The sequence below is a fragment of the Pleurodeles waltl genome, chromosome 8, assembly GCF_031143425.1.
Source record: "Pleurodeles waltl isolate 20211129_DDA chromosome 8, aPleWal1.hap1.20221129, whole genome shotgun sequence".
Lineage (NCBI taxonomy): Eukaryota > Metazoa > Chordata > Amphibia > Caudata > Salamandridae > Pleurodeles > Pleurodeles waltl.
The window spans coordinates 1,276,602,676-1,276,629,947 of NC_090447.1; the positions used below are offsets into that span (position 1 = coordinate 1,276,602,676).

General features: G+C 45.9%; 1 protein-coding gene across 2 annotated transcripts in view; it reads left to right on the forward strand.

The window, feature by feature from the left end:
* USP12 (ubiquitin specific peptidase 12) overlaps window positions 1–27,272 on the forward strand; it is a 438,367-nt gene that overhangs the window by 228,894 nt on the left and 182,201 nt on the right. The gene's annotated exons all lie outside the window — the stretch shown is intronic.

Genomic DNA, 27,272 nt, shown 5'->3' on the forward strand with positions numbered 1-27,272 from the left:
ATTTGCTGTTGATTCTCTTCATTGAGTCATTGAGGGCTTTTACTGAGAGCCCACCCCTCCACAGACTACGTGGGATCATGTTCGCCCCAGCAAGGACTACTTGAGGGAATTTTTTGGCCAACCATTCAATTTCGGATATCACCAGCTCAAACAGTCGCCGGCGATAGATCATTACCCCCAAGGTGCAGCACTATGATGTCCAGTGACGAGTAGCCCGAGGGCAGCATTGAATCCAGAAATGTCCTTAATTGAGTGAGCCGCTGCCCACCTCGGCCAAAGAAAGAGATACGGAAACCAGCCTTTTATGCGCGTAACGCAGAGGCACTCCTTGTATATAGTTCATCTGCTCGTCGGACATGAGAGTGTCCAATTAGCCACACCTTGGTGACACCAGCAACTCCTGCGTGTTCCGGAATCTTCGGGACTGTCGGAGAGTACAGAGAAAACAAGGCGTGAAGGATATGAACTCATAGCATATGCAATCTCACATATCGCTTGTAGCAATCCGAGGACCACGTCCCAATTCTCTTAACTGCTGCCCCAGGGAACCCCATTGCCACTGCAGCTGAGGCTGCCCCTGTCCTAAAGGATAAAGGAGTGAGTGCCAAAGTCGGAGGCGTCAAAACCCGCTGCTGAAAGAGAGCACTTGTGAGAATTGGTATGTAGTAATTGGCGTGCCATCTGCATGTACCAAAACCGCACCTATTTCCCCCGCTGTGCGCTGTGCTAGGAAGACCTCTAAGTTACGTATAGGACAACACGTGCTACCTAGGGCTCTATGCAGTAGGATGTGTTTCCCCCCCCCCCCCCCCCATCATGATCCATCTTAGATTGGGGGACGTTGATCACCAGACACCCAGATCCCTCTGGCCAGTGACTATCTGGCAACTGCAGTCACCCAGAGGTGTTAAAGTCACGTAGAGAGGTCTCCCAAATCCTCATATCTTGCTTGGCTTCGTTGGAAAGTCTGGTGTGATGATGCTTGACTTTCAGCCCTGACATGGCCTGAGCAGTGAACCGAGAAAAGGGCATAATTGGCAACACCAAGTTGAGCTATCCCACCAAGCACTGTAACTGATGAAGTGTCAGTTTCTGCACCCTCAAACAAGGCCGCAACGCATGTGAGAAAGATACCACCTTATCCCAAGGTAATCTAGACACACATGCTACTGAATCCAACGCTATCCCCAAGAATTCAGTTGTGGAACACGGACCCACTGTCTTTCCTTCTGCTAGCGGGACTTCACATTCCCTCATGAGTTTTTAAAAAACCTCCAGCGCACCAGCACATTGAGTCGATCCAGCAGGACCCAGGAAAAGGAAATCATCTGAGTAGTGCAGAACCCATCTGTGCTGTGTCCTGTCCCTAAACACCCACTCCAGAAAGGTACTAAACTTCTCGAAATAGGAACATGACTCAGAGCAGCCCACTGGCATACAACTATCAAAGTAATACCTTCCTTCCCACTGGAAACCCAATAGATGGAAGATGTTGGGATGCACTGGCAACAACCGAAATGCGGATTTCACCATCAAAGCCCCAGGCCCCAGGTCCTGAAGCATTTGAATTGCCTGATCCAGAGAAGTATACCTAACAGAACACAATGCCCCATCAATGGCCTCGTTCACCGATTGTCCCTTTGGAGCCGACAAATTGTGAATCAATCTGAACTCCCCTGGTTCTTTCTTGGGAACCACCCCTAAAGGAGAACAAACAAAGCCATGCACGGGAATTTCATCAAAAGGTCCCGCTACCCGCCCCAAACCAAGTTCCTTTTTGAGCCCCAGCCAACCTGGGGTTGGACCTCAGTGACAGCTGATTCGTGCAATGGGACGAGCCCATGTAGTCTTGGCCTGGTATTCTGAAACAGTCTTTAAAGGCCAAATAAAACATCTGCGCAGCTGCCTGATTGGGGTAAACATTAAGCCAAGGGATCATAGCCAATAGATTAACAGGGGACGAAGCCTTAACAAAAAAGGAAACCGTTTGACCCTTGACAACCGAATTGTCAGTCTTGTTTTTTGGCACCCTTATCCTGTGATTTCTTTAAACACTTGAATTCAGGGTGGGAGGACTGGCCACAAAAGGAACAGCAGTGTTTGAAACGGCATGTACCGGGGAACCGCGAGCAAGTGCGCCAGTTGAAATCCCAGCAGGCCCCCCTCTTGGCCCCAGCCGCCACGTGGCACCTGAGCCAGTCCCTATAGTCCTACAAAAGGGCTGGTGACCAGGCCCTTGAGTGCGATTCGTGTAATGCAACCAAGTGATTATGTGTATCCGATCCCATCCCAACGAAGGTTTATTTGCCTTGATTCTCCTGAATTCCTTATTGTGTTCTTTCCATGCCGGGCCTCCATACTAATAGTGCACTCCCACGATCCTGTTCTGATAGCAGGCTAACTGGGTACCTAAGTCACTGAAATTTTCCGCTAAAATGGCCTGGTAAATGGAGAAGGCTCTCACCCAGTTGGACGAAGACTCCTCAAGCTTCTTCCTTTGGGGCCCATGCCCACACTCTCTTGAATGCGCACACTCTTTACAACGCTTCACTTCCTCCTTATCAGCTTTGTCGACCAGTATATCAAAGATATTGATGCAATCCCCCTTCCAGATTTTCTCCCTCACCTCTACTGGTACATGTAGCCCCAATTTTACATGCTCAGAGCGAATATCCCCCAAGTCCATAAGGGGAGAAGCGTGACCAGTACCTGAATTTGAGTTTCCCCGGGCCAGAGAAGACGTTGCTGTAGGAGTCACCACCGCTGGGGCATTAACCAACTGTTGTGCGGGCACGGAGTAACCGGTTGTACCGTGGATGCCGCAGCTGGAATCACCTTGCCCCTCCTCCTGCAGGGGTTGAGGACAAGGAGATGGTACCCTGCGGCCCCCCACTACTGCTTGGCCCTGGCCCTTTTTCCTGGGACCCCTGGCTACTCTTTGTGGTACTTAACCGGGAAACCAAACGTCGAGTCTGCTCCCTAACGTCTCCCTTTCTAGCCCCCCACAATGGGCCCCCTACCACAGTGGTAGACAGTAACTCCACTTCAGACAGCCATGGCAACACTGACGCCAAATGCCCCACAAGATCCCGCTGACTGGTCTCCCCCTCACTAGACGCAGACTGCCTCAAAGGTAGATCGACGCAGTCTCCAATCTGCACAGGTGTGGCCTCTGCTCACTTATCACCAGCCCCATTACCTCTCTTCTGCCCACGCAACCTCTTTGGAGCTTGGGGGAACACCTCCCTAGGTGGTACTACAGGTCGCTGGGGCCTATCCTCCTGAATGCCGCCCCCCCTCCCCCAGAAGAAGATGGCTGTGCCTTCAATGGCCTGGTCCATAGCATCCATCCTAAGCCTCAAGGCCTCTAGGAGCCCGACCGTTTCTTTGCCATGCCACAAAACACAACCAGCACTGATCCATTTAATAGGCCAAACACTAAACAGGCCACTATAGGACATTTTGCAAAACAGACAAATTATTGCCCCAAAGAAACCCCCCTCAAGGTAAAAAACGCTAACTTTAAAGCCCCCAACACTAAACTGAAATCTTTTGGGCCTCCCCTGCCCCTCCACCATCTAGCATAAAACAGGGCCACCAGCACTCCCCACACAAAAATTGACCTGCAGGTCGCCCACCCAGCAGCCCAGAAACCCCACAGGAGCCGCCATTGAGATCAACTCTGGTCAGGTGAGCTCAGCTCGAACCCGTATGGCTCCCCGTGAGGTGTGCTGGGCCGCTCGCTTTGGTTCTGCCACGCTCTTTCTCCCGTTCGTCCTGCACCTGTGAAAGAGAATAAACAAACAAAACACAACAAAGAAAAGGCTGTGGTCACTGGTGCTCTGGTCTGATCAGCGAGCCAATGCAAGAGATGTGCTTGCCAACCTCGGCTGCCTTTCCAACGGTGGCCTGTGACGTCATTCCTGTGCATGACCCCAGAAGCACAAACAGTTCATCCAGGGCCACGGCATCACTACAGCCAACCGGCTGCGACTTAGTAACGGGGTGGGGGCAGGGGAGCCTGCCACTCCTGACCCCCACTCCCCCTCTCCCTGGCTTGGTGCTGCCACCATAAGTGGCGCCCCCCTGATTGGGGTGGTCCCGTGCATTCTCACTTTGTATTTTCTCCCTTGCAGCATATTGAATGAGGCAGTGGGTCAGCCTACTCTACCCTTTGGCTCACTTCACTGTGAGCGAAGGTGCAGAGCCTGTTCACGTCTACTTGAAAAATAGTTCCCTTCTCTTTAGTGACAAAGCTTGTTCAAAGCCTGCTTTTTTGTTTGTTTTGTATTTAAACGTTAACGGCTAGCTGTTTAATTTGCCTGCCCTTCAGTGCCCAGTACAAGGCTGATTTGTGTTTGTGTTCAGTCTATTTTTTTTTTTTTTTAAAGCTGCTGCAACAAAATCTTTGTGTCACTGTAACACTATAGGTTCCAGTAGTTTGAGTGCTTTGGTTGAAAGTGATTTATTCTTGAATAATTGGCTAATAATAATAATGTTGAAAATATACACATGGCACAACTGAAAGGAATGTTATTTAAAAAGATCCGTATTAAGGAGCCCACTTTAGTGAATGTTTTTAATTTGAAACATTTCATTACACGCAAGGCTGATTTAAGTAAAGCCTCATAGCATTGACCCAATTGAGCAGCCAGTCCACGAGCAGGCTGATGTATCAGCCACCTGCATTGCGCTGGCACATGTTTGAGCCCCTGGCTTTCTCCAAAATCTGAGGCTTTCTCCCAGCCTGGGAATAAAGTTGTGACAAAGCTTCTAAAAAGGAAGGCCATCCTGGTGTGCCACTTCACTGCCCCTTGTCGAAGAAGAGTCGAACATATAAAATGTTACAAGTACATATATTTTTTTCTATATGACTAGTATTCCCTTTGATAACTTGATATTGAGCTTCTCAAAGTTTGAAGCTACAAATGACTTCCCTTTCAGTCGCACCACTCTAAAACAGTGGACTTGAAGTAAGGTTGCTTGCTTTCTGTCGCCACGTCCTCTGCTGAGAACTTGTGAAACTGGTATTTTCAGCAAACTCTAGCTCCTAGTTTGGTAGTGGTTTAAGGTTATCTGTTTTCGTCTCAGGTTCATGGGAATGTCTGAGTCACTATTACTTTTCAGTTAGACACAGTTTTTCAAGTGAGAAAAGATTTAAGAACATTTTGCTGTGAAAAGAGAGAGGCCGCTTATTTAAAACTGCTCATCTAAAAAATCATGAAAGTAATTTATGTCTATGCTTTGGAAAATGTTAAAATATGCGATACTACTGAAGATGTTAGATAATGAGTTTTATTAAAACTAAGTAGATGGTGACTGTAAGATTAGCACCAGAACGAAAAAACATCTGAACATTTGTAGAAATGCAGGCTTGGTACTCTCCAAATGCTCGGTTGATGACTTTGTAAAATCGACGATGTCCCGAGTGATATTGGTTTACCACTATCGGTCCCATTAGTTAAGACTTGTGTTCTGGTTCTGCATAACTGTGGTTGAAATGTTCTCAGAGAACTTTCAGGTTTTCCCCCGACAATGCTTGTTAAAATTTTTGAATGCAGTCCTTGCCCAATCTTTCCATGTATCTCAGAGAGAGGCACAGCGCTTTCAGTGGCTCCTTGCTGTTGTTGAGTTGATTTTCTGCTTTATTATTTTTATGGTCTTTTAGCCTTATTTCAATGTGATGTTAAGCCCTGTCAGACCTAGATATTTCCAGTTAAGTTTTTCAACTTGCTTTTAATGATAATGCTTTGATTAGTCTTAGCTTTGGGAGAATTCAGTGTGTTATCAACTGTTCTTTTTTAAAATTTGAAGTGTTTCTGTAGTCCAGTTAGATTGTTGTTTTCTTTTGCCCCTCTAATTGTTTGTCCAGTTAACTCGTGTGCCATTAATTTACAGAGGCTTTGTTTCTCTTCTAATAAAATGTGTGAAGCTGACTCTTTGCCCGCTTGTATTCCAGCAGAATAAACAATGGCTGGCCTTGCCAAGATGCTGCAGTCGTTACATCTTTAGGTCGAACAAGCGCTCTGGCCTGTTGTAATCTATCTGTGGGCTTTTAACCACACCCACCGCACACCCATCACTATCTCTTGTTCATGCGCTTTCCTTTCAAAATTCCTTTGTCACTGGCAAATTCTTTACATTTGTTCCTCCTTGGTGCAGTTTTGTTACTGCCCTGGCCAGCGACCCTGTTACATGGATAATTGCACTTTTGCCGATAAGTTTGACTGTGAGCAAACTTCTTTTTCCTTTTGTGCCTCTCCGCGCTCATGGCGGCTGTGGAGCTTTGAATGGGCTTGCCTATGTCAACTGTTTTACTTTTAATTTTCAGTTTGTGTAAAGAAAAGTCCAGTTAGGAATTTGCAACACTAATAGCTCTAAGTCAAGCAAATGTGAGACCCACTGCATTTCAAATGCTTGTTATATTTTGTTATTGATAGCCAAAAACAGAGGAACAAACCAAACACTCAGAGAAAACCACCTAAATACGATGGCCATGAATGAGCAATAAAAAATGTTAATTAAAAAAATTGCACTCACATACAATTGTAATAGAACAGGAATGGGTACGTCCTAGGAGGCAGGTGCATTTAAATCCGGTATAGAAATCCTTTTTAGTTTTTAATGAACCATTAAAGAAAGATAAATGATGATTCCTATTGGTGCAAAGAAAAGATACTATTAGATCGGAATTGCAATAACTAGTAAATGTAGTTTAAATACCCACATGTGATTTTTTTAAAAATCCCAAAACGATAAAGGAGAAAAGGAAAAAAGCATTGTTGAGTGTTAGACTTTTCATCCTTGGCATGGTTTCCCTTAACTTTTTGCCTCTGTGTCCCAGGTTGTTGATGTGTGCTGGACTCTGATTTTACTGTTTTTGTTACTCTGGGCACTTTACCACTGCTAACCAGAGCTAAAGTGCAAGTGCTCCTTTACAAAATGGGTATGTAATTGGTTTATCCATGACTGGCATATTTGATTTATTATTAAGTCCCACGTGTACAGTGCACTAGAGGTGCCCAGGGCCTGTAAATCAAATGCTGCTAGTGGGCCTGCAGCACTGGTTGTGCCACCCACATAAGTAGCTCTGTAATCATGCCTCAGACCTGCCACAGCAATGTCTGTGTGTGCAGTTTTAACTGTAAATTCGATTTGGCAAGTGTACCCACTTACCAGGCCTAAACCTTCCCTTTTCTTACATGTAAGACACCCCTAAGGTAGGCCCTAGTTAGCCCCAAGGGCAGGGTGCAGTGTATGGTTAAGGTAGGGCATATAGTAATGTGTTTTATACGTCCTGACAGTGAAATATAGCTAAAATGTCACTGTGGCAAGGCCTGTCCCTCTCATAGGTTAACATGGGGGCTACCTTTAATGAATGATTAAAGTGTAGATTCCCTTTGGGTGCCTTGGACATGAGGAGTTTGGGGTCTCTGAGCTCACAATTTAAAAATACATCTTTTAGTAAAGTTGATTTTAGGATTGTGTGTTTGAAAAGGCCACTTTTAGAAAGTGAGCATTTTCATTCCTATACCATTTCTGTGACTCTGCCTGTTTGTGGATTCCCTGTCTGGGTCAGTTTGACAGTTGGGCTGGTTGCACCTCACACTAGAAAGTGACACAAAGGGAGCTGGGGTGTGGTCTGCATATCCCGATGAGCCATCTGTGGTAGGAGGGAGGGGAAGAATGGTCACTCACACCTGAAAGGGCTGTGCCTGTCCTCACATAATGCAGTCTCCAACCCCATGGTGAGTGTCTGGGGCCAAGCCTGGACAAGGCAGGATTTCACATTCAAAAGAGACTTTGCTTTGAAGTAGGCCTACTTCAAAGGAGAAATTGGGTATAAGAAGGGCACTCAAAACCACAGAATTTAGAACACTTTTGAAAACCAAGAGGAACCTCTGCCTGGAGAAGAGCTGAGGAAGAAAAGCTGCCCTGCCTGTGACTGCTTTTTGGAGCTATCCTGCAGTTGCTGCTTCTGCCAGAGTAAGAGGGCAAAGACTGGACTTTGTGTGCCTTCCATCTTGTGACGATCACCAAGGGCTTGATTTAGAGCTTGCCTCCTGTTGTTTGAAGTCTCAAGGACAGCAAAGACTTCTCTCTGTCAGCACTTGGCGTCAAAGGAGAGACTCCTACTCTGCCCTGTGGTGCCCATCCAGTTCCTGGGACCCTGAAAGGAGAAGCTGGCAGCCTAAGAGGAAGGAATCCACGCACAGAACGCCGTGCGGGGAAAAGATCGACGCGACTCCGATCTGCGGCTGAAAAATTGCCGCACCTCCGGCTTCATGGCTGAAAATCGATGCTCGCCTACAACGCGACCGAAGACTCGACGCACGGAGCTAGGGAAACGACTTGCAGCATCACTGACGGAGGCTGGGAGATCGCAACCTGTGCTGTGTGGTTTTCGGATCATCGTGCGGCTGGATTTCCGACATAAGTATCGCTGGGTGTGTAAAAACAACGCAGGGACTGCCCGGACCCGAGAGTGCTGGCCGGATCGATGCATCGCTCTCCTGCAAAAAGAAGAAACGACGTGCCCAACCTGACAAAAGGAGAAATGACGCAAGGTCTCGCACGTGAGTGAAATCGACGCATCGCAAGCCCTTTTTGACGTACACTCGCCAGTGCGGGGTTATTTTTGACACGCCCAGGGTACATTTTCACGCTAACAGTGTTAGTGTGTGTTTAAAACTACATGAAGACTCTTTTTTTTGCTTTTTAATTGATAACTTGTCTTGTGGATTTTTTTTCGTTTTGGTGTTTTGTTTAGATAAATATTTTCTATTTTTCTAAACCTGTGTTGTTATTTTGTAGTGTTTTCATTATGTTACTGTGTGTGTTGGTGCAAATACTTTACACCTAGCACTCTGAAGTTAAGCCTACTGCTCTTGCCAAGCTACCAAGGGGGAAAGCAGGGGTTAACTGAGGGTGATTTTCTTTTACCCTGACTGGAGTGAGGGTCCTAGCTTGGACAGGGGGTAACCTGACTGCCAACCAAAGACCCCATTTCTAGCAGTGAGCTAAATTAGTGCCATTGGTACTGAGGTGCACTTCTGCACATCTACCTAAAAGATAGTGCACAGGCATTATTATTTGTTTTGTCCTCATACACCTCATGGGTTTGTCATATCTTAATTCTGCCCTGAAGCAAAAGTGGACATACCGCCCAAGGAGACTCCCATGTCATCAGTTCAGCCTTCCTGGGGGGTTACCCCAGGTAGCTGACACAGATGAAACAAAAGGGGTTTTAAATCATCGGATTATACACCCCTAGAAAGGGGGGCGGACCATTGCAAGAGGGGAGCCCATAGCTTCCTTTTCTTCAACCTCTGCTCAGGACACCCACCTTCAAGTCTAATATCGCAGTTTTCACAAGCATCTTAAGCCAACTCCTATATTCAGGGGGGGTTGCCATCATCCATTTCAAACAGACCTCCCTTCTGGCCACTAGAACAGCGAAAAACAGCAGACACCTACTGTTTCTCGACCACCCAACCGAATCATTAGGTTTCCCGAAAATAATGAGAGGTAGATTAACAATAACTTCCATCCCTAAACTCTGCGATATTGCTGCTACCACTTCAGTTAAAAAAGCAGCGACTCCTGGATGTTTCCATAAACATGTGTACGTCGGTGACGTTTGCGCTCCGCATTTAACACAATGCACCACTTCCCCTTTTTTTATTTTAGTTAATTTTGCTGGGGTAATATAAGCACTGTGTAACACATACAGATGGTTCTTTCTCAGAGGGGCAGGCTTGAATATCTCAAAGCACATTCTCATGGATTCTTGCCATCCTAACTGTGCTATTTCTTTCATCATAAATCCTTGCCATAACTGCTCCGGCAATTTGAAGTCGCCATCAATCAACTCCAGGATCTCCCAATACCACTTTGCAACCTTACTACTGTTTGGGGAGCCATTAAATAGATCTTGGGGATTTTCTCCCTTCTGGCTTCGTTGAATAGACTGAACCCAGGATGCCAATTGAATGTATTTTAAACCTAGACAGGGTCCCCGTCTCTTGTAAAAGATCACCCCAATATTCCAAACCGGCTTCCCTTATTGGTTTGGACAAGACATCTTTCAAACACTCTGGAGTCCCCGGAGAATCCCAGATCGGAGCTAGCTGATTATAGTAATCTATCTTGATAATGTGTTTCACCTGGTGTCAACACCTTACTGCATCTCTCAATTTGAATCTTATTTTCTTGAAGAATTTTGGATCACCAAATTTAAAAAGAAAATGGTTTGCTGCCCTCTGAATAGGTTGTGTCATAGCCTTAAACATAGCCCCCATTACTGAATCGTCTAACTGGGTGAATAGCAACCTCGAATTTCTCAACAAGAAGGCCCTTGCGTACAATTGCAGGTCCGGCAGTGATAGACCTCCCTTCTCCCTCTTCCTCCGCAACTTTTTCCATGCGATTCTGGAGCCCTTGCATGCCCAAATAAATGAAGTAATAGCCTGTTGGAGCTTATTAAGATATCTGACATCCATTTGTAGCGGAATAGCATTTTGAATAAAATTAATCTTTGGGAGAAGAATCATTTTAACCATGTTCACCCTACCCAATACCTTCAACGGGAGATGAGCCCAGCCCCTCATTAAATTAATACACTCCTCTAACACCATTTCCTGATTTCTCACCGGCAGTTTCTCAATGTCATGTGTAATTAATACACCTAAATACCGCATTTCAGCCTTCCCAAGCCAGTTCTCCCCAACATGGTTCCATGCCATTATCTCAGTTTTTTCTGAATTCATCTGGTAGCCAGAAACAGAACCAAAATCCTCGGCTAACTATAACAGGGCTGGGAGGGCGGTCGACACATCTGCGGTGAACACCATCAAGTCATCTGCATAAAGTGCTACTTTCCTCTCCCACTGCTCCCACTTAAAAGGCACTATTTCCGGATGCTGTCTTATTCTTCTAGCAAAAGGCTTGATGTATAAATCAAACAAAAGTGGAGATAGCGGACATCCCTGCCTAGTACCTCTCGATATACTAAAGGAGTTTGTCAATTTCCCATTAACTAAAATTCTAGCAGAGGGGTCATGATAGATCCGTTTAATATCTCTGCAAAAACTATTGCTCAAATTGTGACTCCTCAAAATCAAAGCTAAGTAACCCAAATTAACCCTGTCAAAGGCTTTTGTGTCATCCAAAGCTATAACCTCCAGGGGGATCTTATAGACAGTTGCCCCATCAATTGCCCCAATTAAAGTATGTGTAAGCTCATGTGGATACCTGCCTTTAACAAAGCCCTTCTGATCTACATTAATCAAGTCCTTAACCACAACATTTAGTCTATCCGCTAAGATCTTTGCGAATAACTTGGAATCCGAGTTTTGAAACCTTACCCGGTTTCAAAATCAAGGAAATGACAGCCTCATTCCAGGAGGCAGGAATGGGGGAGTCCATTGCAAAGACCTCGTAAAACAATCTTAACAAAAAAGGCACTAATGCCTGCTCCAAAACTTTATACACTTCAACTGGAAGACCATCTGGACGTGGCGCCTTCCCCCCTTACTGCCCCTCAAAACAGCTATAATTTCACCTGAGGTAATAGGTCTATTCAACCAACGCTGCTGCTCTAGGGATAAAGAAGGGAGAGTGTCTTTCTCCAACCAAGTTTGAGCGGCTGATTCCGAGGCCGTTATTTCCTCCGTATAAAGTTGAGAAAAGAATTGCAAAAAGGCCCTATTGATATTATCACACTCACTAGTCCTCTGTCCTTGCACTACCTTAACTTCCTTGATGCAGTTCCTCGCTTGATCCCTTTTAACTTTCGATGCCAGAAGTTTCCCTGGACTCTCCCCGTATTCTAAGTGCACCAGCTTGCTTGCCTCCCACCGCTTTGCAACCCTTGCTTGCAAAAGGGCTTCCAGTTGCTGATTGAGAGCATCTAACCTCTTCTGCCCTACCTGCTTCTCCTCTTCCTCCATACTCTCCCATAACTGCTCTCTACAACACCTTATCTCTGTTTCCAAATGCTGCAACTCGTCTCTATATTGCTTGTGCTTATAACTGGCAATATTTATAAATGTCCCTCGAAGGACTGCCTTATAGACCTCCCAAACCACAAGAAAAGTGGCAATACCTATGTTCACTTTAAAGAACTCCTCAGTCTCTACACGTAACTTAGCTCCCACATCTTCATCAAGCAATAAAGTGTGATCTAACGTCCACCTGCTCACCTCCCTTCCTTTTAATAGGTTCATTTTAAGTACTACCCCTCCATGATCTGATAAATGAGGGGGAAGATAAACTATATTTTCTACCGCATCACACCATGCTCGATCAACCAAAAAGTAATCAATACGCGAAGAATGGATATACGTCTTGATATTATATGAGAAAACCTGCTGAGGGCCTGCTCTATCCCTCCACCAATCATCTAGTGCCCTTTCCTTCATCATCCTTGTCAAAAATTGCTGGGACTCCGAATTAACCGTCAATTTACTTTTGGTTGATCTGTCCAGCTTATCGTCTAAAATTATATTGAAATCTCCTGCCATTAACACTGGTTCAGAAAAATCCAAAAGCTGACAAAACAACTTCTTGAGGGGCTCGATATCATCATTATTGGGGCCATAATATCCTACCAGTGTGATGTGCCTGCCCAGTAGACTTACTTTAATTATTATCCATCAACCAATATTATCTGTATTGACCTTTAATATTACTGCGTCACACTGATGCTTAAACAATATTGCAACCCCTCTAGTGTTAAAATCCTGTTCAGTACATACACATGCACTAACCCATTTCTGACTTCTAAACAGAGCTTTACATTTGTTCCCAGTCAAGTGTGTTTCTTGCAATATCAAAACCTGGGTGGAAGAATCCCTCAAATACTGTAAAATCCTATCTCTTCTTCCTCCCACCCTCAATCCATTTACATTCCAAGACTATATTTGAAGACTTTGATTACAGCCAACCCCTTGAGCTGCCTCGTTCTATTTTCTCCCATCTGCTCCCCACCCAGGGCTCCCCCATAGCCCCCCACCACCGTGCCCCCCCCTTCCTTCCCTTGGATAACACTCCCTTCATACAGGTCTATAACCCAATTTAGAGGCACCAGTTTGTCTTCCCTCAGCGGGCGCAAATTATGTTTCTGAACCTCCATCTTTAATGGTCTCCAGCAACTCATCAGCTGTTCTCACCTCTCTAATATTATACATTTTATTATTGTGCATGACCCTAAGAGTCGCCGGAAATCTCAACTGAACTATGGCACCCTGTTTCCTGAACTCCTCCATCCGTTTTCTCAGCTCCCACTGCCTGTTTATGGTAATGCTAGACAAATCAGACGTAACCTCAAAAGTGAAATTATCCCCTTTTAATGTTTTCTGTCTAAGTGCCAAAGTCAGGATTTTCTCTTTCAATTAATATGTATGAAAATGTATCAAAATCTTCCGAGGCTTAAGACTATTTGCCCTTCTCTTAAAGGTGTCCCTGTGGATCCGCTGAATGTCCCTTGCTATTTCTTCCAGAGTCTCTTCCAATGAGAGCGAAACCTTAAAGAGAACTCAGGAACATCTTTAAGTTTTCGCCTTCCACACCTTCCGGAACATTCAACATCCTCAAATTATTCCTCCTAGAGTTATTTTCCAGCTGTTCCAGCTTGTTCTGCAAGGACTGCTCATTTTCTTTTAATATATTAATTTCTCTTTTATGGTCTCTGATTTCATCTTTCATTCCTTCCACCGCCTCCTCTAATGCCTGTGTCCTCCGCACCAAAAGGTCAAGTTTTTTTTCCCAAGGCTCCACAAGCCTCCATTATTCCCCCTTGATTTCCGAAATGGCAAAAACACTTTTAATGTTTTGACAGCGCCGAAAGCGCTTCCTCAATAAGGGAAACAGGGCTACTGCTAATTAAGACCGTGCCAGAATTAGAAGTTTGGGGGGAGGAAGTTAATGCCCGCTCCCTACTAGTGTCCTGTACAAAGAAGTTTCAAGTTCAGGGGCTCTCACTCCACTCCCCATACTCTATCCGCCATTTTCCTGACGGGCTAAGGACCCATAGGGTGCCATTGAAGGCTGTTGTCACAAATCAGTAAGATGGCTCTCTCCTTGACCACCTCCTTCTCCCTCCATCTCCATACCCAACATCTCAGAAACGCGACCATTCATCCCTGTTTCCCCGTTTTCCATAGAGTCTTAACTTTCAGAAAAGCTATCACTGAGGGGGTCAACTTAGAGCTTGCAGTTTTTTTCCTACTTTTAATGTTTTTGGGGGCTTTAATCCTGCTTTTTCTCCTGTTTCCCCTCTTCCCAGTTTAGCGCAGGGCAGACTTTGCCTATCCGCAGGGTTATGGCGCCTCAGAGGACCCAAATTGGAGTATGTGAAGTCCAACTGAGAAACTCCGCACCCAGTACCTCCTACCTTGCCTTGGAGCACTCCTTTACCGGGCAGAGAAGAAATTGCAGTTTTCCCCGCACGCCAACTTCCTTCCAGGCTCGAGGACTAAGCTCTCCCACCTTCAACCGGCAGCTTAACAGCAACTGTGTTGTCTCTGCCGGTCTTACCCTGGAAAGAAAGCCTGGTGGACGCGAGTTGTCTGGAGCGACCAAGCTCCGACCTCGCCCTGAACCAGGACAGCCTGGGAAAGCCTCCCGAGATTTCACTAACGGCCTCGCTGAACTCCATTCAGTGGAGCCGAGGAATCCCTGAAGACGCCGCGTGTGGATGCCAGCGCCCGCTGGGGAAGACCGGTTAGTGCCTCAGCGCGCTGCCGAATGCGCAGCCGCCATGTTTTCCCCTCCAATTCACCCGTGCACAGGCAATATTGCCTCACGAAATAAGGCATAATGGCAACACTCAGTGTGCCAGAGGACCCAAATGCTGAAGTGGTTTGTCCCATTGCTCCATACTGCTGCTGGTGAAAGCAAAATGTGAATGACAGATAATCGAACCATTGGAAGAAAGAGGGCTGACTCAAAACCCTTATGTGTATGTATGTGTGTTTTATTTATTCATTTTTTATTGTACGAGACAGGGAAAACGGCTAAAGCGGTCTTTAGGCCAGACCTAAAAATACATTAAGTAATAATTAAAAAAAATATATAAAACCTCTGCCCAATATAAGATTTCTAGGCTAGACGTAAAAATAGCTTGTAAAAGTAATAAACTGGTGAATACCGTGTTTGTGTAACAAATAGGATTGTGAAAAAGCTAACGCATCCATGGCTATGGAAGGAATTTGCCATTGCAGGACTTTATTCCCACTTCCATGGGCCCAGGACTGGATTAGCACTATTTGGCAGGGCAAAACGTGTTGCAAGCAAAGTCCAGGTGCTGGTGTGGAAAGAGGGCAGCCGGGCAGGCACAGCAGTCCAGGGGTCCAGCAGAGTGACAGTCCCTTCAGCTGTACAGCAGTCCTCCTTCCTGGCACAATGTCCTCAGGTCTAGAAGTGTACTCATTTGGTGGGGTCAGAAGTCCTGTTCGTATACGCAGTGGTGCCTGGGGAGACTTAAAAGAGAGGCCTTTGAAGTGCACAGAGTCCCTGCTCTTCCTGCATTGGCTCCAATCTCACTTCAGAGGGTTATGCTGCCCTTTATGTGGTACCAGGACGCAGCCCATTCAGGTGTATAAACGTCAACTTCTCCCTCCCATCTTTCCCAGGATGGGGCATCAGGATGTTGATGGTCCATCAGTCACACCTAAGCTCCCTTTGTGTGTGGCTGCCTGGGGGGAATGCGCAAGAGTCCAGCTGTCACCCTCCCAGATGTGTATTCAGAGACAGGCAAAAGGCACTAGATGATTTAAGGTAGGAAAATGTCAGCTTTCTAAAAGTGGCATTTTCAGGATTGCAATTTAAAATTAGACCTCACCATCTGTTATGATCTTAAATTGTGATTTAGAAACACCAAATTTGGCGGTCCCATCTCTTCCCAATTGGAAATTACACCTGTAAAATATAAGACAATCCCAATGTTTACCTATCAAAGAGATAGGCCTTGCAGTAGTGAAAAATGAATTTATGAGTTTTTCACTTAACAGACATGAAAATGCCCAACCTTTTAAATAAACTGTACCCTGCCCTTGGGGTCGGCCAGGGCCTACCTTGGAAGTGACTTATATGTATTAAAAAGGAAGGATTGGGCCTGGAAAGAGGTGTTACCTTGCCAGGTCGACATGGCAGTTTAAAACCACACACACAGGCTCTGCAGTGACAGGCCTGAGACATATGTAAAGAGGGTACTGAAGTGGGTGGCACAATTAGTGCTTCAGGCCCACTAGTAGCATTTAATGTACATGCCCTAAGAACATGTAGTACCCTTTATTAGGGACATACAAGTAAATTAAATATGCCAATTGTGGATAAACCAATGTTATGATTTAAACAGAGAGCACATGCACTTTAGCACTGGTTAGCAGTGGTAAAGTGCTCAGAGTCCTAAAGCCAAAAAAAACGAGGTCAGAAAAAAGGGGAGGGAGAAGGCAAAAAGTTTAGTGACGACTTTGCAAAAGGCCAGGTCCAACAGGGACATACAGCAATACCATCAGAGATATAATCCTAATTCCTAATAAGCCACAGAGGCCTGAGTGCTCCATGGCAGGGGCGGCAAAAGTCTGCCAAATGTACCTTCATCAGATTGTAAGGTTGCAGAATCTATTAACCCCAAGATATTGCATTCAAAGGTCACTTCTGAGACACATTTGGCCTGGTATACCTTACAGACTGTTTTGCACAGCACATGTGGTATCCCTATGTAGATCCTTCAAAAAGAGAACATCATAAATGGCCACCCCATTGACACCATTATGAGCTACAACTTCTCTCTATTTACCTTGTCAAATATAGATGCAAGCTACATAAAAGCTATGTGTAAACTTCCTTGCTTGACATTGAAACTTCATCTTCTAATAAGTAAATTTATCAAACACTGGTCAGGTGTACCCCAGCTGGATTAAAACCCATATTGTAAGTCAGAGATAATGTAATTGCCCTCTGTTCAATCTATAAGCATTGATAAAACCAGCCTTCCCACCACTTTTACAATGGAATCCAATAATGAAATTGGTCCATAGCAACAGGGATCGCTCTTGTGCCCTTTTTAAAAAAAAACTGGAATAATGGTTGATCTGTACCAGTAATGAGGAATCCCCTCTCTTGCAGCTGTGTAAGCACCCTAGTTAAAAACAAAAAAAAAAAAGAAGCCCATTACTTAGGAGCCAATTTATATAAATCTGAAAGATCCCTATCTGACCCTGGGGCTTTTTATTATGAGGCAGCTAAGTTAGGGCACCCTCAGCTTCCCCCGTTTCAAAGGAGATAACAGTGTGATCCTCCAGGTAGCTTATCTAAGTCACACCATCAGGGTCAGCTATTGCATTTTTTAGACCCTCTCAAAATCCTTGACCCATCTGTTGCGTGAAATATGCAAGCAAATACTGTCTCCTCAGACAGAATGAAATATGGGCAATTCACCAGGTCTCAAAGCAATTTTCCATTTGCGAGCATACTGTCTTTAGCTAACTGTTTTCAGCTATCCTCCCTTAGATATGTTTTCCTCCTGGATGTAACCAGTTAATAGATTTGGTTGAGAACACTAGTTTTCAAATCATTTGCATTGGGGGCAGAACTGGGGGAGGTTGGGCTGGGAAGACTGTTACAAATTGATCTGTGTGTTCTCACAAAAGCTTTCAAAATCTCAGCAGTAGACAAGATCTAAGAAAGACACACATTATGCTCCTTATTACAAGAAGAAGGTGACCTAAAAAATCCTTGGGAGGATCATTAGCCTACCTAATCCTTTGCCCTTGGTCAGCAGGGCTATATGCGTCCCCAGCATGATGGCCATAAGTTAGAGGCTTATGTCTGCCCTCCTCCTGGCATACTACCAAACCTATCGGCTTGTGGTCACTAAACACACTCCACATAATTTTAAATTCCTGTTGAAAAAGCTGAAATGAACACATAATCAATAACTGTAGACACCCACTACCAGAAAATGTGGGACAGTTGTGTGGTGAATGAGTTAACAAATCGGCAGTCAATAAATCAGCAGTCATTGTGAAAATTAGATTAAACTCATTCAGAATGCAGTTGAGAAATTCCTCCTGCAAAGGATAGTCTAAGGGAGGGGTACCCCGCCTTCCATGTCCCACGAAAGCCCCAAGCGACTGTCAAAAGACTCACCCAAATGTAAATTAAAGTCACCCAAAAGGATAAATAAACTATTTGCCTCTTTAAAGTCCTCCAAGAAAACAAGTAAAGCGTGCCTCTGAACATTCCTTGTGTGCCCAGAAGGAGAGTTATACAAGTGCAACACAAGGTTTTTTGTTGTTGGAAAACTCAAAGGAACCACTAATAAATTAGGTGAACCCGATTCTAAACAAGACACAAAACAATCAAGTTTCAAGAAAACTAACATGATTAACCCACCTGTACTTGAAATAGCAAAAGTGGCTGGGGAAAGTAAGATCTAAAGCCCTCCAAAAGGAAGGTATTCTTCACTGCCTAACTTTCCTGGAGCCAATATTCTCCAACTACTCAATATTATTTTCCTTATTACCGAGGCCCGCTATATTCCAACCTATGAAAGTTGGGAGATTATAGATAGAGATGAAGAACAGGAATACACACCCCACCCAATTGTCCTGATCTAGAGAGAACCCGATGCACTTTGGTGAGGCAAGAAATATTTAAAAAACCACTACTATTGATGAATGAATATTAGCTGACGGAGACCGCGTAAACAACCTGCCTGCAACCTCTGGTTTATTAAGATTGATTGCCACGCAATTCCCTTAGTAAACCTCCCCAATCAATTAACACGCCTTACCACCTTAATATTGTTAAAAATATACAGATCTATATCTAGTGCTCTGTTGCACCAGTACACCACTTTGTTCAGTAATTGCTTGATGCCTTCTGACACTCCTTTCTCGAGTGGTGACACATTGGTCAAAATGATTGTATAGGGAGTGGCACTAGAGAACAAGTTCAGCTTTCTCAAAGGCCTGAGTGAATCAGTGGGACTAAAGGTGTTATTGATGTGCCCGGTGGCTGTGAAGGAATGCTTTGGAGTGGCATTAACCCATGATGAATTGTTAGAAACAGAGGGGTGCCAAATGAGTATCCAAGCCCGTAGTCTCAGGAGATCCATATAGACAGTTGAGTTGAAAGTATGGCATACACGTGACCCTGCCCCACCCTCACTTGTATTTGCAGTTGTGGATTAGGACTAGTAACAGTACATCTTGGCTCCTCCCCAGACTTCCTCAGCATAGGGGCAGTGGAGTTAATTTTTCAAACCTTCAAATAGATTTTTCAGTAGACATTAGTCTTGCATATATAGGGTCAGGGGAGTTCTTGAGTAATAGCTGAATTTTAGCATACAAATCTGATAATATTTCGAATTTTGGGGTTAGAGAAACAAACTCCTTAGAGATAAGAGGCTGACTCTGCAAGGAACCAACATCATCTTTATCACCAATACCATCTTGTTACTACAGTGCCCCTTGGATACTCACTACCCACCTCATCAACCTGCCCCTGGTTATGGTTGCTCAAAGGTTTTCCCGGCAAGTCAGTGTTTTTCGTTTTGTGTGCTAGAGCTGTGGCCATAGGTTCCGGCGATAAAGAAACTGGGGAGCAATGAATGCCCGCAGTCACCACCAAACATCCTGGACCCTCTCCTACTTAGTGGAGTTCATCACTTAATCAAGATGGCATCACATTATTGTTCATAGGCTTTTAATGGACATCTTTAGATAATAAAACAGTTGGAGCAACATGAACAGAGTCTGCTACAATTTTGTGCTCACTCATGATGATCAACCTCTCCGATCCCAACTGAATTCAGTAATAGAGAAAAAAATAAAATGAGAGACAGAACTTCCTCCCGGCAAGGACTCCTGGGGGCGTTTAGTTTGTAGTCTGGACCTGGATGAGGCCCCTAGTAAGCAGGTCATCCCAATCAGAGTGCCCATGGCCCCTCTCTGGAACCTCAAAATCGTTCTCACACAGCTCACGGGCCCTCTCTTGAACCCACTCATTCGTGCCTTCTACAGCTTCTCTTCTGGAAGGTGGCTTTCCTAGTCACCATAACCTCACTCAGGCATGTAAGTGAGCTTCAAACTCTTACCCTCCAGGAACCTTTCTTTCAGGTACACAGTGATTTAGTTGTCCCTAGGACAAAACCAAAATTCCTGAATAAGGTAGTATTTTCTTTCCACTTTAACCAACTATTGAACTCTGGTCTTCTTCCCACAGACGGACTCCATGGCAGCAAATACCCTAAGCACACTAGACGTCAATAGGGCTCTTATGTATTACATTGACAGGACAAAGCCCTTCCGCAAAGCTCAGCAGTCTATTTCACAGACCCACACAAAGGCTATGCTCTCTTCGAAGCAGGCATGGTAATATGGCCGATCAAATGCATTTAAACCTGTTAGGCTAAAGCCAAGAGGCAATTGCCCACTCCACCCAGACTCCACTATACCCCCAAAAAAAGGGGCATTGATGGTTTTTCTAGTTAACATCCCCACTGCTGTCATATGTAAGGCCAGCTACTTGGCCCACCCAACACACTTTTACTAAGCATTGCTGTGTGGATGCGGTAGCTCGCCAATGTTCTAACTGTTCTGCATACACTTTTCCAGGCCTGTGCAACATCCTCTAGCTAGCCACCACTAAAGGGTGAACTGCTTTACAGTCTGCAGAGCATGTGGATCTATAATTGCCAGGAACAGGAAATGTTACTTATCCTATACGCATCTGTTTGTGGCATGTAGTGATGTAGATTCACATGTGCCCATCCTTCCTCCCCAGATGCTTCCAGTTGTTGTACATGCCTTTTTTGTAACCCTCTACATGGATATTATCTTATGTTTCTCTCTGCTCCATTTCACCCTCACCCACAGCGTGGGAAAAACAATTATAACAATGGAGCCAATGCCAATGGCCATGCCCATTATTAGTAACAGGATGGTTACTATACTGCATGACTTGAAAAACTATTCCTTCTTGTAGTAATGTTTCTCTGATTCTAAAATCCACCATCTACCATAGGTTGTGGAACAGTACTTGCACACCCAGTCTCTCCAGCACAGATCAGATCTTTAACTAGCAATATTTTTCAGCCTATCAGGTACCATCTGTAGAGCAGGTGTAAAATGTCTCTGTTCTGCATTCTAAATAACAGAGGTGTCTCTATTTGTATACTTTGAAAAGCCATTTCAGGTAGTTCTTGGTTTAAATTCTTATTCAAGTTTTTATGTTGGCTAGAAAAGTTCTGATTCTTTAAGTACATAAATGTCTACTGATATCGATATTTGTGCATTTAGGTTTGTGGACGAAGAATGTAAGCTTTTCAAATGCAGTGATGTCTCTGGTTACTCCATTTTTTCACATGACCAACTTAATGTTGCCTGTCAATTTTGCAGCTGGGAGTGATGCACCCCTTCTTCCTGCCAGAAATAAGTTTTACATTATAGAAATGTTTTAAACACATTAGCAATAAATTTACAAAACAACATCGTCTCTTCTGTTCAAAGCCAAAATTCTTATAACCTGGGGTCATATGAGGATTATCATGAATTTGCAACATGCCAAAGGGTGAATGTTCAGCTTTAACCGGGAAGCCACCCATTTGTACACTTAAAGTAAGCATTGGCAACATCTGTAGTTAGGGATTTGGTGGTGTAACATTTTGTCTTTGTCAGTGCTTGTGTTTTCTTGGTCTTTGCAAAATATCATGGTAGAGGAGGATCTGAGGCCCTCATTTATTAATGGAAGTAACATGCCTAAAATAAACAGCAGTGATTAAGAGACCTTAAAAACATATTGAGTGGCCTTCAGGCTCTGCAGTCATGTTGGGCTTCAGAGCTTCGATTAAAATTCTCTTGTGGGTGTTTCCATGGACACCCTATTCCCAGAAGAAAGTTTAAGTCCTACCCAATGTAGATGTACATTAACAACAATTCTGTCAGTGCCTTCACTCAGATAAAACACACGTTTTGGAAGGCTTTAATTTTGTCTTTTTCTGTAAATAGGCACCCAAAATCCCCAGTATTGACCTTTTTGGACATAAGCTTGTTTCTGCCAGACCTTCAGGGTAAATGCTGGCAACTTATGAGACTTATTCTGCAGCTAATTCTAGGTGGTGTGTGAGGATTTAAACTCAGGAGGGGCCTAGTTGACTGGGCTCCTCTGATTGTAACCACTATTTTCACCTGTCATCCTTCTTTCCAGCACTGAACATTCTATAAAACTCATTGAGGTGAGAGTAGAAAGGTAGCTGCTTCTGTCACAAATCTATAATCATTTTCTGCTCTTGCTAGACTTCTAGAAAAAAAAACACAATCTTCCTTTTTGGCCAGACTACATGTGATCCAAGCGTTGAAGGGGTGTGGTGAATAGCAAGGTAAGCGGGCTGTGGGCAGTGAGAGAAGCAAGTGACATGCTCAAGCCTCCTGCTCTCCAAGACAAGACCGGACTCTGGACCCCCCGGGCCATGCTGAGATCATGAGGCCAACGGGGAGAGAGTCGAAAGGAAATTCTTGGTGCTACAGCCCCAGATGCCGAAATGCTGGGATGTCTAAAGAACAAGTTACTTACCTTCGGTAGCGATATATCTGTTTGCAGATTCCTTACTTTAGAATTTCCCCCAGGCAGCCGACTGGATCCGGAGATTTTTCTTCAAGCAGTACCCCTGTGCGACGTTACGTGGCGTTGGCCAACTCCACAGGTTTAGCGTGCATCGGGGTCACCATGATGACGTTGCGGTCGTAAATAGGCTCCACCCTGGCATGCTGACGTCAGTTTCTTTTCACGACTTTCCACACCAGTAGCGCAGAGCCATGAAGAACACTGCGAATGGTGCGCCAAAACTAGGTCCCTAGAAATCAGTTAGCAGAGCGGGGAGGATGGGTGGGTCAGTAAGAAATCTGCAATTAGAATGTGTCTCTAGCAGGTATATCGTTACTCAAGGTAAGTAACTTGTTCATCTGATAGACACTTCTAGTTGCAGATTCCTTACCTTAAAATATACACCCGAGCAATACCATCCCTGGTGTCGGGCTGCAAACTAAGATCACACCAAAAAGGTCCTGCAGGACCGAACAGCCAAAGTAGCCATCTCTGTGGACCTGACTATCCAGGCAGTAATGTTTAGTAAACGTGTGAGGGATGCCCATGTCTCTGCTTGGCAGTTATCCAGGACGGGAACTGCGCATGCTAACAAAGTGGTAGCAGCAGTTGCTCTGGTGGAATGAGCACGCAAACCTTCAGGGGATTGCTTTTTCGCCAAAGCGTAGCACATCTTGATGCAGAGGACTACCCCTCGCAAAATGGTCCTCTTCTGCACCGCCCTTCCTTTCTTCGCACCCACATAACCCACAAAGAGTTGAATGTCCACCTGGAAATCTTTGGTGCAATTGAGGTAGAACGGCAACACTCTTTTTGGATCCAGGCGGTGGAGCCTCTCCTCTTCATGAGAGGTATGTGGGGGTGCGTAAAAAGTAGGCAAGGTGATTGATTGGACAACATGAAAAGGTGTCACCACTTTGGGAACGAAGGAAGCCCTGGTACAAAGCACCGCTTTGTCAGGATGGACAGCTAGAAATGGCGGCTTTGAAAAGAGAGCCTGGAGCTCACTCACTCTGCGAGCAGAGGTGATGGCAATCAAGAAGGCAGTTTTAAGAGTCGAGAGCCGCAGGGGACAGTTGTGGAGTGGCTCGAAAGTAGCACACATGAGATACATGAGGTCCAAGTTCAAATCCCACTGGTGCATTATGAACGGGATAGGAGGGAACATGTGGGTGAGTCCTTTAAGAAACCTCCCAACAATAGGAGATTTGAACAGAGAAGGTTGGTCTGGCAGCCTTAAAATGGCAGAGATGGAAGACAAATACCCCTTGAGGGTGCCCAGGGCAGAGCCCCTGCTGGGCAAGAGAGAGAATGAAGACGAGAACCCCAGAGAGAGGTGCAGAAAGGGGATCAACAGTCTTGCTGATACACCATGCTACAAATTTGTTCCAATGATGGGCGTATGCGGTTTTGGTGGAGGGACGCCTGGCTGCCAAGATAACATCACAGACTTCAGGTGGAAGGTCGAAAGCTGTCAACTGCCGCAGCTCAATCTCCACGTGAGGAGGCGGAGACCTGTTGGGTTCGGGTGAAGGACAGTCCCCTGCTGCTGCGACAGAAGATCCTCCCTAAGGGGCTGCCTGACCAGAGGATCGACGGCCATGCTCAGTAGCTTGGGATACCAAACTCTACGTGCCCAGTCCTGAACCACCAGGATTACTTGCTGCCTGATCCTCTTCAGAACTCTGGGCAGAAGTGGTATTGGCCGGAAGGGGTAAATTAGGCCTGAGCTCCACTCATGACGAAAAGCGTCACCGAACGAGTGATGCCTTGGAAACTCCAACACATAAAATAGCTGACATTGAGCGTTCTCTGTGGAGGCGAGCAGATCTAACCAAGGCTTTCCCTACTGCTTAAAGAGACCTTGTGTCAGTTCTGGGTGGAGGTTCCATTCGTGATTAACTATGCATTGACGACAGAGTTTGTCTGCTCTGAAATTCAGAGAGCCCAACAGATGTTGAACCACCAGTGAAATGCCCTGGCTTTCCAGCCTTGTCCAGAGGCGAAGAGCCTCTTGACTGAGGGTCCACGACGCCACTCCGCTCTGCTTGCTGCAGTACCCCATGGCGGTGGTGTTGTCGGTGAACACCGGCACCACTTTCCTTTTAAGAAAAGGAAGGAATGCTTTCAATGCAAGTCAGATTGCCCGGAGCTCCAGAAGGTTGATGTGGAGCCTGGACACCGCCAGAGACCAAAAGACTCTGATCTCCGCCCCCTCCCATGTGGCTGCCACATCCCAGGAGTGACACATCTGTCACTACTGTGAGATCTGGTTGGGGATGGGAGAGAGATTTGCCACAGAAATCAATCTGGATTTGATAGGCGCCACTCAGATCTAGTGCAGTCCCATCTGATATCTGGACCATGTCAGAGAGATTCCCATGATGCTGCGCCCTCTGGCATGTTGGACCAACAGGATGCAGGAGTCCCAAGAGGCCCTGCAGCCTCAGGGTAATTTTCACCGAAATCCAGGATAGAGGCTGAAACATCGGGATCATAGCCCGAATATTCTGACTCGCTTTTCGAGACGATAAGCCTGAAACTGCACTCTGTCCAGAACAGCTCTGATGAAAGTCAGGTGTGACTTAGGCATGTTTATAGTGAACCCCAGCGAATGCAGGATGTTCGCCGTAGTCTGGAGGTAGGAGACAGCAGCCTGGGGCAAGTTCACCTTCAACAGCCAGTCATCGAGTTAGGGGAAGACTGAAACCCCCTAACCTGTACAGATGAGCTACAGCCACTACCATCACTTTTGTGAACACCCGAGGGGCACTGGTAAGGACGAAGGGGAGCACGGCGAACTGAAAGTGCTCGTGACCTACTATGAATTGCAAGTAACATCTGTGTGCTGGCAGGACGGGAATGTAGAAATAGGTGTCCTGCAAGTCCGCCGCTATCATCCAGGGCAGACAGGACCGGAGCTAGAGTTAATATTTAAACTTCTCCTTCTTTAGGAAGTGATTGGGGGACTGGAGATCTAAGTTAGGGCAAAGGCCCATGTCCTTTTTTGTGCACCAGAAAGTAGCGGAAATAATAACCACAGCCTACTCCTGGCGCAGGGACCCTCTCTGTGGTTCCCTTGGCCAAGAGAGCCTTGCCTTCCTCACGGAGAAGTGCCAAATGATCCTCCAACGGATGATCAAATGATGGTGGAATGGCCAGAGGGGAAGTCTTGAAGGGGAGGGAGTATCCCCTTCGGACAATTTGCAGCACCCACATGTCCGTGGTGATGAATTCCCAGTGGGGCAGGTGATTGCGGATCCTGCCGCCAACTGATCTCGGATGTTCCAACGGAGTAGGAAGGTTTGGAGGCAGAGGAAGGGGTGGACTAGGTGGACCGCTGGCTCCCTGGTCCACGAGCATGTGGGATCCTGTCTCCGCGCAAAGACTGTGGAGCATGCGGGGGTCAGTGGCTAGGTGGAAATGAACGCAGTTGGGTGCCACTTCCTTAGCCATGAAAGGGGCGTAAAGCGGACTAGTGTAGATGAGGAGTAGCTACGATGCCAAGGGACCACCGAGCCGTAGCTCGGGAATCCTTTTTGCACTCGAATGCCGAGTCCACTTTGTCTCTGAAAAGATGGGAGCCATCAAAAGGCATGTTCTTTAAAGATTGCTAGACATTCTCTGAAAATCCAGGTGTCCTCAACCAGGCTTTACACCTCAAGGCCACTGTTGATGCAACCAGTCTACCTAGTGATTCAGTCGTATCCAGTCTACAGCGAATCATGAACTTTGCTGCATCTCTCCCATACGTAACAGCTTGGAAGAGAATCGCCTGGGCCTCCTCGGGGACTCGAGGCAGCCCTTGTATGACCATATTCCAGAAAGTATGGGAATATCAGCCCAAAAGGCATGCAGTGTTCACGTACCGCAGCACTAGACTGGTTGAAAGAAAATCTTTTCTTCCCAATTTTATCCAGTCTTTTGTAATTACCTATCCGGGGGAGCAGAAGGGAATGCGCTAGAAGAAGAGGAAACCTGGATCACAAGGCTCTCAGGCATAGGATGTAGGGTCAGGAATTTTGGGTTTTTGTCGCAGGCCAATGGCGACGGGCAACTGTCCTATTCACAGGAGCCTCTGTGCTGGGTTTGGACCAGGTACCCAGTAGGACGTCCGCAAGGACTTCATTAAAGGGGGGGAGGAGTTCCGAACTGGAAGCCCCAGGCTGAAGCACTTCGGTCAGGAGGTTAGTCCTGACCACCACAGAAGGAAGCTTTAGGTCCAAAACCTCATCAGCCCGTCTTACCACCATGGAGTATGAAGCTCCCTCCTCCATAGCCACAGTACGGGGAGAAAGTATACCAGCATCAGGAGAGCCCATGGAAAACTAAATTGGGGTTGAGCAACGCTGTTCCGTCTCTGGGTCGTTGGGGATAAGTATAGGATTGACATTGTGTGCGAGCCCAACTGTCATCGGGAGCTACGACATATGTCCCGACGCCGGGGAAGGTCACGTTGGCACAACTGGCATCGGTTTGGATCCAAGAGCGAATCTGGACGTGCCCCACGGAACAGAGGCCAAATCTGCCGGCGTGGAACCCTAGGGGGCCCTCACTGACTCTCCTGGGCCCAGAGGTGCTGATGAAGGTTGGTCTGCCCAAAGATGAGGTGCATGGCCTCATAGAACTCTTTCAACTGGGCAGGGGTGGTAGTGGCT